The sequence below is a fragment of the Anopheles moucheti genome, chromosome 2 (assembly GCF_943734755.1).
Source record: "Anopheles moucheti chromosome 2, idAnoMoucSN_F20_07, whole genome shotgun sequence".
Taxonomy (NCBI): Eukaryota; Metazoa; Arthropoda; class Insecta; order Diptera; family Culicidae; genus Anopheles; species Anopheles moucheti.
Window position 1 is genome coordinate 75,502,187 of NC_069140.1, and position 11,648 is coordinate 75,513,834.

At 40.2% G+C, this 11,648-nt stretch overlaps 1 non-coding gene across 1 annotated transcript; it reads left to right on the forward strand.

The window, feature by feature from the left end:
- The first annotated feature begins 11,423 nt into the window (after positions 1–11,423).
- On the forward strand, positions 11,424–11,505 carry Trnas-cga (transfer RNA serine (anticodon CGA)). Its single transcript has one exon. It is a non-coding gene; the product is annotated as a tRNA-Ser (tRNA).
- Positions 11,506–11,648: the final 143 nt, after the last annotated feature.

The following is an 11,648-nucleotide window of genomic DNA, read 5'->3' on the forward strand; positions in this document are numbered from 1 at the left end:
TTGAATCATACGGGCGAGCGAATAGCGACAGCGGTAAGTGTATGAGTGTAGAGTACGGTCCCGGGTCTGGGTTCAAATCCCAATTGTACATCTTACTGCCAAATTTGAAGGGAACAAAATGTATCTTGCAAAATTATAATACAAAAATTATCTTATTTTAGTTTCTTATATATTCTTAATAAACTGTATAATATAAAATTACAACAATCTAAAAAAAATCAAATAAATGTAAGAGAAAATCAATACAAAAAAATCGTTCTGAACCTTGTGTTAGAGCTGTGCAATAATTTGAAGTTTTCATGCTCAGCGAACCAGTGTGGAAAATGCGCCGAAGCGGCACTCAAACACCAACCGAGCATAGTAACCAAACCCGTCCCGTTGTCGTTGAAGTGTAACAATTTTTATTCCAGCTCATGCACGTATACAACCCGTCACCTCTTTGCGCGCACCGATTTCCATTTCACTTTATCCGTAGACACCTATAGACAAAGCATAAAACAAATGCAACAAAACCAAAACAAACGAAACAAAACTTCTGTTCCGTCCCGGCACACGCAACTTGCCGGCTATGATGTGGCAGCGACACAACAAAAAAAAACCCCCCGGGAAAACACCCGAAGGAAAACGACCTGGCCCAGACACGGCGAACTTCGCCGCAACAGAACATCACTCAAGTGGAAAAGTTATTAAATTACGCACGCAAAAACAAAGTATTGCCATCCTTTTCCAACTACCGCCCACATTCACGTGACCCGGCGGGGTTTGAGTGACCTGTCTCTCAAGTGGCTTTACTTTAGCAACCTCAAAATCGACCCGGACCGCCTCTTTGGGTCATGTTTAACCCAAGACAAGAGGGAAAAATAAAACACTCAATAGAGCATAGGCACGAGGGACGACCTCAAACTTGATCAATTGTGATTGACTTTGACAGGGCGGCACCAGTTCGTCAGTGTGCCAAAACTCACTCTCGGTGATCGCCAGCTGAAAAGTGGGCACCCACTTCCGACAACACCCAACCAGCACAGCTGGTCCAGCTGGTCGACGGCCGACCGATCCATTAGGTCGAGTGGACGGGTGCCCACTTAAAAGATCGATCAGTGGTCAAGCATCGAGGAAATGTTATTTTTGGCGTAATTTGGGTGCTTCTTCGCGAGCTAATATTTACTTTCGCATCAGTGATTGGTTGGTTATTTTTATTCCGGTGGTGCTTGTCTAACGCCACTTCGTTATGCTCTGAAACAATATGAGTCACACCAACACCGAGCGACGCCCTTGAATTGGGTTGAACCAGTAGGTGGGCGCAAACTAATTAGAATATTGCGTGCCACAGCGTAAGGGACTCTGCCGGACGTGCTGACCTAATGATGGATCAGCTTGAATTGCGGTGTAGCAACATTCTAGTCAAAGAGCGACTGGGTTACCACAATGTATTTCGCTTGAATATTCAACACAACTAATCATCAGTGGCTAGGTAAATGGAGCATCGAAATTAGTTACAAATATACAAATAATTAGCTTTTTCCGAAAAGCGATTTATGTTTACAAAAGTCAAAATCCTTGGATGATTTCTAATTGTTCTAAGGCAGGTACTATACCACTATAGACCGACGTCTGTTTATGTTTGGTATTCAGCAGATGAGCTCATCCGCGATCTCGTCAATCAATTCTCATAACGATGCGGGGGTTGAATTCATTAAACACTTTAGCTAAATTCAGCTAACATTCATAACCGTCTCCAGTCTGTCGGTGTTAAGCATTGTTTTTAAAGGAGTTTGTCGTTGGTATGGTAAGAAACTATCACTCCGTGCTGATAAAAACAAACCAGAACACATAAACTTATTATTACTGGCTACTTCTTTCAATAATCATTTAAATCGTTTGAAGTTATCTCGTCTATATCTTTATATCTTGATCTTGAGCAATAGGATTTGGGTAAGATTCTGGAATTTGATCCCTGATTGGAGCAATTCGAATTCAATCAACGAGCTCTCTAGATCATCTCTTTTCTGATCCTGTACTCAGGATTGAGATTTTATAACATATTATTACTGTTTACTTCTGTCAATAATCATTTAAATCGTTTGAAGTTATCTCATCTATATCTATATATCTTGATCTTGAGCAATAGGATTTGGGTAAGATTTTGGAATTAGAGCCCTGAGAGGAGCAGTTTGAATTCATCTACAAGCTCTCTAGATCATCTCTTTTCTGATCCTGTACTCGGGATTGAGATCGTAAAAATCAGGAGTGCGAATTCAGATTCTAATAGATCCCAAACTGTCATGATCCTAGTTAGTGATTCCAAGTGTCCAGATGGGAATCCTTTGGAATCCAAAACGCCACGATTGGAATTCCGAATGAGATGTGATGTGCCGTTTTTGGAATAATAAATAAAAAAAATCGTATCTGTCAAGATTTGGTCTACACGAAGTAAAGCATTTACCTTGACACGTAGAACTTATAGAATAAGTTTACATATCTTGTTATTTGATATCAGTTTTAATTATCTACCTTTTTTCATAAAAGTCATTCTCATTCTCAACGCAAAATAACGATACCCATTGAGTTCTAACAGCAAGAACGTAAGAGAGGGTTAATTCGAAACATTGAAAATTCATCGCTTCATTGATTCACCAATCGAAATGATCTTTGTGGTTTCCTTCCCGCCCCACAGATGGTCATTGTGTTTGGAATGAATCATTCAATTCCATTTCCTGGCCCTTCGAACAGCCTGGATGCGGCGTTCAACCGCCAGCATAGACGTCAGCTTGGCAGAGCACACTCAGCTGTGCTAGAGCGGCAGCCAAAAGGAAGCGAAACTCCCACAACAAAAACCCGGCCTACTGCAATAACACAGCGTGAACTGCGAAGAGTGCATACAGCACCAGCAGCTCTCCAACATAAGGCACATGATTCTTATTACAAATTCTAACCATTTTTTTTTCCTTTTACACAGGCCACTGTTTCGAGTTGCGCCGTACAGGAAGCCGTGGTACCATGTGCAGCACCATGATGATGTTTATGATGAACATGATAATATCAGGGCCCGAGGGTGCAAGGGTCTGAAAAATGCATCCGTCCATCGCGAGCGCGTACGAAAGTGAAATGTGCGTCCAGTAGAAGGAAGAGGAAGCGAGCACAAACTATGCGCAGACGGCGCGCACACTGGGAGAAAGAATTGTCTTGGCAATGGGTGTTTATCTCGATGGAAGAAGGCATGGAGAGAATGGGATTGAGTCGAGCATACAGCTACTTCACTGTTGTTCAACAGATGGGAACTATTTGATGTTGGGCCCCGTACATAAATGAGGGTAGACCAAAACTATTCCACAGTTGGCGATGGAAATGAACAGCATTTGAGTAAATCATTCATGCAATTCGTTCGATTGTCGATTTCACGACGTGTAGGTGAATGAAGTATGCTTGTTTTCCAATAATTATTCTTTTCATATTATCTTAAAATATTCTCTCTCCAAAATAATATAATATAGTATAACAATAATGTAAAAATTATTGAACAGTCAAAGTTATTGAAGGATTTAAAAGCCATAATTGTTTCAAATAAAGAAATTAAATATAACACTATTGTCAGTACGGTTTTTAATATTCCAAGAATTTTGCAACTCTAAACCACGAGTATGAAGAGCTTGCATCAAGATGAAACCATCAGTCAAAAATGAAAAGATCGAAATATGAGAGAGACATAAATGCTTCTGGTAATGTTTTAACAGGGATTACACTGTGGCAGCTTGATCAAGACTGAACGGTTAAAGCAACATTGGAGGAACATCTCCGGAACTCGCAGCACACACCAACATTCCGTTTGCCAGTGTGTGTTTCTGTTGCACCGTTTGGTATGCATCGACCACAACAGGCAGCATACATACGCGCATAGAACAGTCATTCCGTGCTGATAAGTAACGTCTTGGAGGGAACTGATGGCATTTAACGAATGAAACAGCAACAGCCCCGAACGATGATGACGAACGCTTCCTCACGAAGTAGAGCAGATGGTTTAATTCAATTAAAATCGATGCAAGCCTTTTCGCCAGCCACTCAATTGAGTCAAACTCACTTTCGGGAGGTCGAAATGGTTAGTTTACGGCGCCGTTGATGAGTATTTGCATATTTTTCAAACGGAAATGCTCATTGTACGCACGGCTGGCAATTGCAGTTCCGGTGCTGATGCAGCTGTCAATGCACGTAATGTGCGGACCGCGATAAAGCACTGTCACTTTAACGCTGTAACCGTTACAAGCGTGGTATGATGTAATCCCATCGGTCAAGGGAACTAATTAGCAACTATCGATGAATTATCGTCCGAACGTGAGCAGTGGTTTAAATTCTCCATCGTGCATGTCACCCTTCGACTAGGGCAACACTTCTTCACACTGTACACATGTCAGAAAAAGTGGGACTATTGTGGAGAATCTAACAACAACAAAAAACACATTGCTAATTTATTGCTCCGATAATCATTGTTCTTTCTTTGTCTTGTGCCGATCTGCTAGTGAAGAATGATTCTTGCTTCTTCCCATAATAACACGAGCCGTGCAATGATTGATTGGAATAAATGTGTGAGAATAATAGCATCCTGCCGTACCAAAAGCAAGTGATTACTGTTTTCAAAGTACTGGCCGTACCGCCGTGTGGCGTCAGTAGAACATTGTGGTGTAGCAATTATTTCCATACATAGATTCTACATGGTGTCTAATCTTTCATGCGAGATTAGTAGTATGATGGAGTTCGTGCTCTGTTAGCTTCACACACCAATGAGGCGCATTAAACCGTTCTAGATGGTTTATGATTAGACGATAAGATTGCACGGTTCAGCTGTAAATCTAATTGAACAATGTAAAACCTATTTTTCATTTGTCAAACTTCAAACTCGTGGGACGTATGTCATTCTAATAATGTAATTTTTTGTTTCGTTAGAACGGCCTGGCCGTATCGACTTATTTTACCACGTAGCAGGATAGTCAGTCCTTGCTACGGGAGATTGGTCCGGATGGGATTTTGGTCCGGTCCGTTCGTGTGAAGACCGGCTCCGCTACCATCATGCCACCGGGCCGCCCCAAATAATAATGCAATTAATATTATATTATTAATATAATAATGCAATTAATATTATATTATTGAGATGTGAGCCATGTATTTCTTTTCAACTTCAAAAAAAGGAGATCCGAAGTCGACTCCTATATTCGGGATCACTCCAATGAATCTGGAGTCCACCCCGGTGTTCCAAACGAATTCAGGGATTTCGGAGATGAATCGGACGATCCAGGCTACTCAAATTGCTCTGGAACTATCGACGGATATTTATTCCTTGATTCCTGCTACTTAGTTTAAATAAAAATATTACAGCTTCGTCCTAAGGTGTCTTTGTTTAGCCCTAGTGGTAGACAAATAATGTTTATTAAATGAAGTGATTTACAGTAGTCTCGGACAAACAGGTATAGTATTTGGTTTTGCCTTTTATTAAGTATCAAATAGGGTATGAAAACACTACACGTCGTCATATTAATGTCCGTTGAATATAAAGATGTAGGAGGTTGCAGGAAAAAATGCAATATCTCCGATTATAAATCTTATAATAATTGTTGCGCTTGTAATTGATTGCTTTAATGCATGATAAAGACAAAAATGATTACAACAGTTTCATCGATTTCACCAGTTCGATGTAACTTTCGATGGTGATAATTATCAAGTTCATGGATGGAATTGAGCCAAACTTGTGATGTTTGGTCAATGGTGTGATGGTCAATGGTGAGACTAATCAATGGTGTGATGGTTTTCAAATTTGACTAAAATAAATTTTAGTCCCAATGTCCGCCACTGGACCATAGTGCGACTCCGCTGCTCCAGAATCCAGAACAAGACAAGCCATTTTTACGCTCACATTCTGTGATTATAATTTTGCAGATTCCGTAGAGATATGTTTTTCATGGTTTTATCAATTTGTTTTAGGGAATTTTTAAAACTTTGTGCGAATTTTCCTATGAGTCATAGGGGTTTTCGATCAATTTTCAATAGTTCAAGAGATTTTAAATAAACTTTCAAGATCATCGATCTTGATCGTTCCTAATTTTTTTGAATTCATCTAAAAACTTTTCCGATTTCTGAAAACCCTTCCAAGTTGTGTGAATCTTCCAAACCAAGCTAGACACTTTAAAAACATACTCTTTTGTTTATTAGTATACTATTTGAGACATCTGTCATCAAAATTGTAAACATAATATAAATTTTCTCAGTAATGCTATATTGAATCTAACAAAAAAATAATAATAATAATATTATAAGACACCTATATGATTAGAACAAAAATTGTGGCGTGGTTCTCATCCATAGCGACGAAGGAAGACTTATTAAGAAAGCACAACATCTCAAGTGTAAGGGGAAATTGTAGCGTGTCGAGGAGTGTAAGTATATGAACACATAAATTACATTTACAATCAATTCAAACTACGAAGTTTGTTTCATTTGTTTTTTTCTCTCAACCGGCTCATGACAAAACCTTGGAACTGTCTTAATGCACACTGATAAGCGTTTCATCATTGACGTCCCGTTATCAAATAACGCATGGTTCCGCCATCTAAACCCTAGGCTCGTTATGCTACTCAGGACTATAAATAATCCAGAATGGCGGATTGCTTGTTACGTCGCGTACGGCTGCTGACTTTCAAAGCCTATCAACAGGTCGACGGTCGACTCTTCCTAGCATTGATGCTAGATGCTTACCACATCATCTTCGTAGTCGCGAAATTTGGCATCACTTCGCTGCTCCGTGCCGACTGGTTTTCCCACGATGACTATATCCATTAAATACAAACAGTGCAGCAGTAGTAGACACTTGCCGGTAGAAAAGCTCGGACCAACTGGTCGAAATGTCCTATATTTCCTCATTTGCGTTTTGTGCGTAGTATTGTAGTAACGATGAAGCTTAGCGGAGCTCTTCGCAACCTTATCACGTTCACTTCGAGGGTATTGCTAGCCTTCGTTGTTTACCGCCAACAAAACACACACTTGTTGACACTTTGCTCCTTTTATGTATTCTCTTGTAAAAACACAAGTTAACAGCCTTTTTTCTCTGTGCCCAGAATATAGCTTTAGCTTTTTCTTTTTAAAACTTCTAAATTGCACTGTGAAACACTTTTCCTAACACTTGGCATACACCACTACTAACTGACAGATCAGCTGATTGGTGAGAAACACTTCATCTGTGTGAGTGTCACCTCACATCACTTGCTACCAAAACACTACACCACACACACGCACGCACACACGCGTATCTTCGGTGTGACCGCTTTCAAAACACGCACAGGAAGGATATTCGATCGAACGCGATGACTCACGCACTGCACTCAGGGGTTTTCCTTTGGAAAACAATTTTCCTTTTTCCCAATACTTTCAAACTTTCCAACCCCTTCGACACACTTTCACTTGCCTTTTGAAAGGATGCGAGTAACACTTGCAATAATTGTAACACTAATTGCCCATGGAAATAACGCACACAATCACCATCAGATACAGATTTGGCAGTTGGAACACTAAAATCGAGGCAGCATTTGAATCGCAGCAAACAAAGGTTTGGTGATATCGCCCCGTAACAAACCACTTTTTAATCCAAGCAACACTGTATCACAACAAAACTGGAAACAATACGGAGCGTAAGGATGGCAACGGTGAGACCGGCTGGCGTCAGGCAGACGGACCGAAGAACGTAGGTGGTGGAAACGACGTAGAAACGGAAAACCGCGCGCTTGCGTAGAATGTCCTTGTATGCGTCCGACAAAGTTCGTTTGGCTTCTCGTTATTTTGAATCCGCTGTTAACTGCTTTCTTTCTTTCTCTTGCGCGGCAAAGGTTCGTACCAGGGCCGGGCTCAGGACAATAGCTGTACGGGAGGGGCGGCAACAGGCGGGCTTCATTGACAAGGGCACACGCTATGCCGGACCCGGTTGAGAAATGAGCTAATCCGTTTATCAGATACGCGAAGGGTAAAAAACATTATTAACACTTTTGCTTTCGTTTCTATCTTTGCGTGTTGGTTGCCGCCCGCCAGTTTACCGCACACCGGAGCTGCGCAACCGATGCTCAATGGTTCACGTCCAGTGTCAAACTAAAACCCGTACAGGACTGCAGATCATGCAGTGATCGTACGAAACATATGCAACAAACGAAATGTACGATCGTTGGAGATACTGAAACATATGTTGAAAACGCTCTTTCTGTCACGCTTGTTGAGTGGCGGCGAGAGAATAACGTGGTGCGCTCTCTCGCAAGTGCCGAGCGGGATTATAATAGCACGACAGAAAGAACCGAACATCAATGTGGAATACCTGCAATACCAGTTTCTTTTAGTAGATTCAGAAATACCAGCAGGCTGTGGGTTTTTCGTCACCTGCCGTAACGTCACTGTTACTAATCAGCCTTTCCAAATCACTACGTCATACCGATACCACCGTCATGGTTATCCTGCGCAGTGTGATCCCCTTGAGTTGATCGAAACTATGGCGTTAGTATGACTCATTAATATACCTGGTCATAACGATAACGTTCCAAACTTTCGTAGCATATATAGAATAAATCCTGTTGACTCCAATGGATTTTATGAACAAGAATCAGTTGATGATCTTGTATAACTGATATTTGATATTGATATTTGAGTGATATTTGAATCTTAAGATATAGCATAAGGTAGATTTTTCTATTTGTTATCAAAATCATTACACAATCGGTTTTCGAATATCAGGCACAAATAAAATCAGTAAGCATTCAAAGATGCTACTCGAGTTGGAATGAAGGGATCTTTGAAATAAATAAGATCAACCTTATGCTTGTTTGATTCGAATACAAATATGGTTTATATAAACAATTAACTTTGAAACAACATAAGCGGAGCGAACAACAAACAAGCGTTCTAACAGGCCCGTCCTACGCACTCTGACTATAGTCTCTCGGCAAATCGTGTTATCAACCGGGCCACAATGCAAGTGCAGTTCCAGTGTGTTTCTTAGGTCCAGCCCGGAACAGCTACCACAAGTGCTGATAACCCTTCTCCTTCCCGTTTACAGATGTGATTTGTCCTCTTTTTCCGCACACACAAAAAAAAATATCTTCTGTTATCACTCACGCACCCAACCACTGGTTCTCTTAAGACTTTGTTTCAACGGAGGATCTTGCCGGGTTCAAGATTTCTAGTGAAATGTTTGTTTTTTCTTTTCTCAACTATTTATCGCTCATTTGCAGTAGCAGTGTACAGCGAGAAAATAATAATAAATGATGGATTTGTTTTCATTTTTTATTCTTTTACAACGCTCAGACAGAATTTATTGTATCTAATTGAATATGAAATGTTGCACTTCCTGGTTGGGACGACGATCGACAAACTAATATTATTTATTTTATGCAACACACAACATATGAAACAACAAAATGAAAAATAAAACATCTTAATTCTATGTTTACAATAACGTCATCCAAATTATGGGTGACGCGGCACTCAACGAAGCCAACCCGTCACCCATATTGGGTGACATATCGTCGAACATGATAAATAATCGGTTCCGACTGTTGCAAAACAGTTTTGATGTGTTGATGTGTGCTTTAGACTTTTCTCTATTGTTATAGAGTGGTTTAAGCGACCTTGAAGGGCCGCGAATACCAGGAGTACCAGAAGAACCTGGTTATCATCAGTGCTAAGGGTCCCTAAAACCATGGCGACTTCAAACCTCGATTCTCCGATATTTCAGACTATAGTTTGAAATTTCAGTAAGAAACAACAAATACTCGTTCCACGTTCATCCACAACAAGCGTATCAATTCAAGCGGAAGGGCTTGCTAATGAGGCGTAACTCCTTCGCGTGTGAATTCTCCCCTGTAAGGACCCATAAAAGGTGACAGCGTCCTTCACTAAGTAGCACGCTTACTTATTCCCTCGTCCAGAAAACATCTCCGCACGTTTGGAGGCTGTTGTCTTACTGTCGTTGCATCTCAAAGTTGCTGTAATGCATCTCCGGCTCTGAGACCTTCGCGGTTCCCAACAAAGAAAGCACGTGAGGTAACAGTCATCGGTACAGAATCTGTCGCGGCCATCTGTGTTTTAAAACAATAGCAAACTAGACCACCCATCGTGCGATCACAGATCAATGCCGGCCAGAGATGATTGATGATTGGGAAACCTTTCGTTGGTATACCTAGAACGTTACGTTACGTTCCGTTACGTTGAAATTGCATTCCTTTGTGCTGAATGCTCTCAAGTCTCTCTCAATACGCTAGAATCGCAGTTTTCATCTTTCAATGAAATTATTATGATTATTTTGTTTATAAAATATTTTTTAGTTTTTTTCTTAACTATTTTTGCATGGTTCGTCAACCAATCACGAATGCGCATCGATACGTTTAGCAGTTTCAATGGTGAGTAATTCTCTTCAAGTAACGCTCTCTCTCTCTCACGGAAATGCCTTCTGCTGTTTAATTTTTTGATCTACTCTCTAAATGGTGCCTCTCTCACTCAAATTTTACCAAACATTTTTGCGTAGATTACATTCGTTAAGTGGAATATAAAATTTGAAATTTTGCTTTAACATTAAGGAAAGTAGTAACAATTAAGAATAATTTTCATAAACTATTATTTCGTTTCTATATGGACTATTTCTGGATAAAGACACATTTTTTTGGATATTATGCATCATTTATTCATTATTTTACTAATCATTTACCATCGAGAAATTCAATTTATCATTAGTCACGTTTTTACAGTCACGTTACGACAAAGAACTAATCACACATGCCATTTTCAATAATTACAAATCATCACGTTTCTATCCTGAATCTTGAATCATAGCTAGTCGTGTGGTGATTAATCCTATTGGTTATATTGTTATATGTTATATTTGTTACATGCATCAGAAATACATACTGAATCGACAAAATTAAAAATAATGTAACCAGGATTTGGTAACCCGATGAAGCAATGTCTTTCACTTTCAGCGAGCGCTTGTGGTCACTGCTGAAACGAATCGCTACCAGATAAAACAGAAACGATTACAGGTCTTCGGGCGAAATATTGCCGCCTTGCGAGATGTTACCATATTCGGTAAAGAATTCACAGCAACCAAACTCCACGCGAAAAACCAGTTATGCAGTTCGAATTCGCTATAGCATTTCTTCTTCTGTTCGAAGGGTGGTTTGTTTCTTTCTTCTAATTTCACTTTTATACAACCAACTTTAGTAAGAGCGAGCTTACAATTTCTAAAATACGTTTATTAAATATTTAATAATTGTTATTGAATTGTTTATTGTAAGCGCAAGCAAGGTTCGTCTTCTATGGCTGCCCTAATCATCCGTATTGGGATGAACAGTGGAATGACGGACCGGTGGAGTAAATACAGAATGCAATGGAACACCCTCTTCCTCGACCAGGCAGTCGTGGCCGAGTGGTTAAGGCGTCTGACTCGAAATCAGATTCCCTCTGGGAGCGTAGGTTCGAATCCTACCGGCTGCGCACATCGAACTTTTTTTATGTCACTGGCCTTCGTTGAACAGCTACATCTCTTAAATGCTTTCCGTATTATTATACCAGTTTCCACAAACTTTCAAAGCTTCCTCAAAAGCTCCATACGTTTGAACTTCTACCCGTAGGGCGTT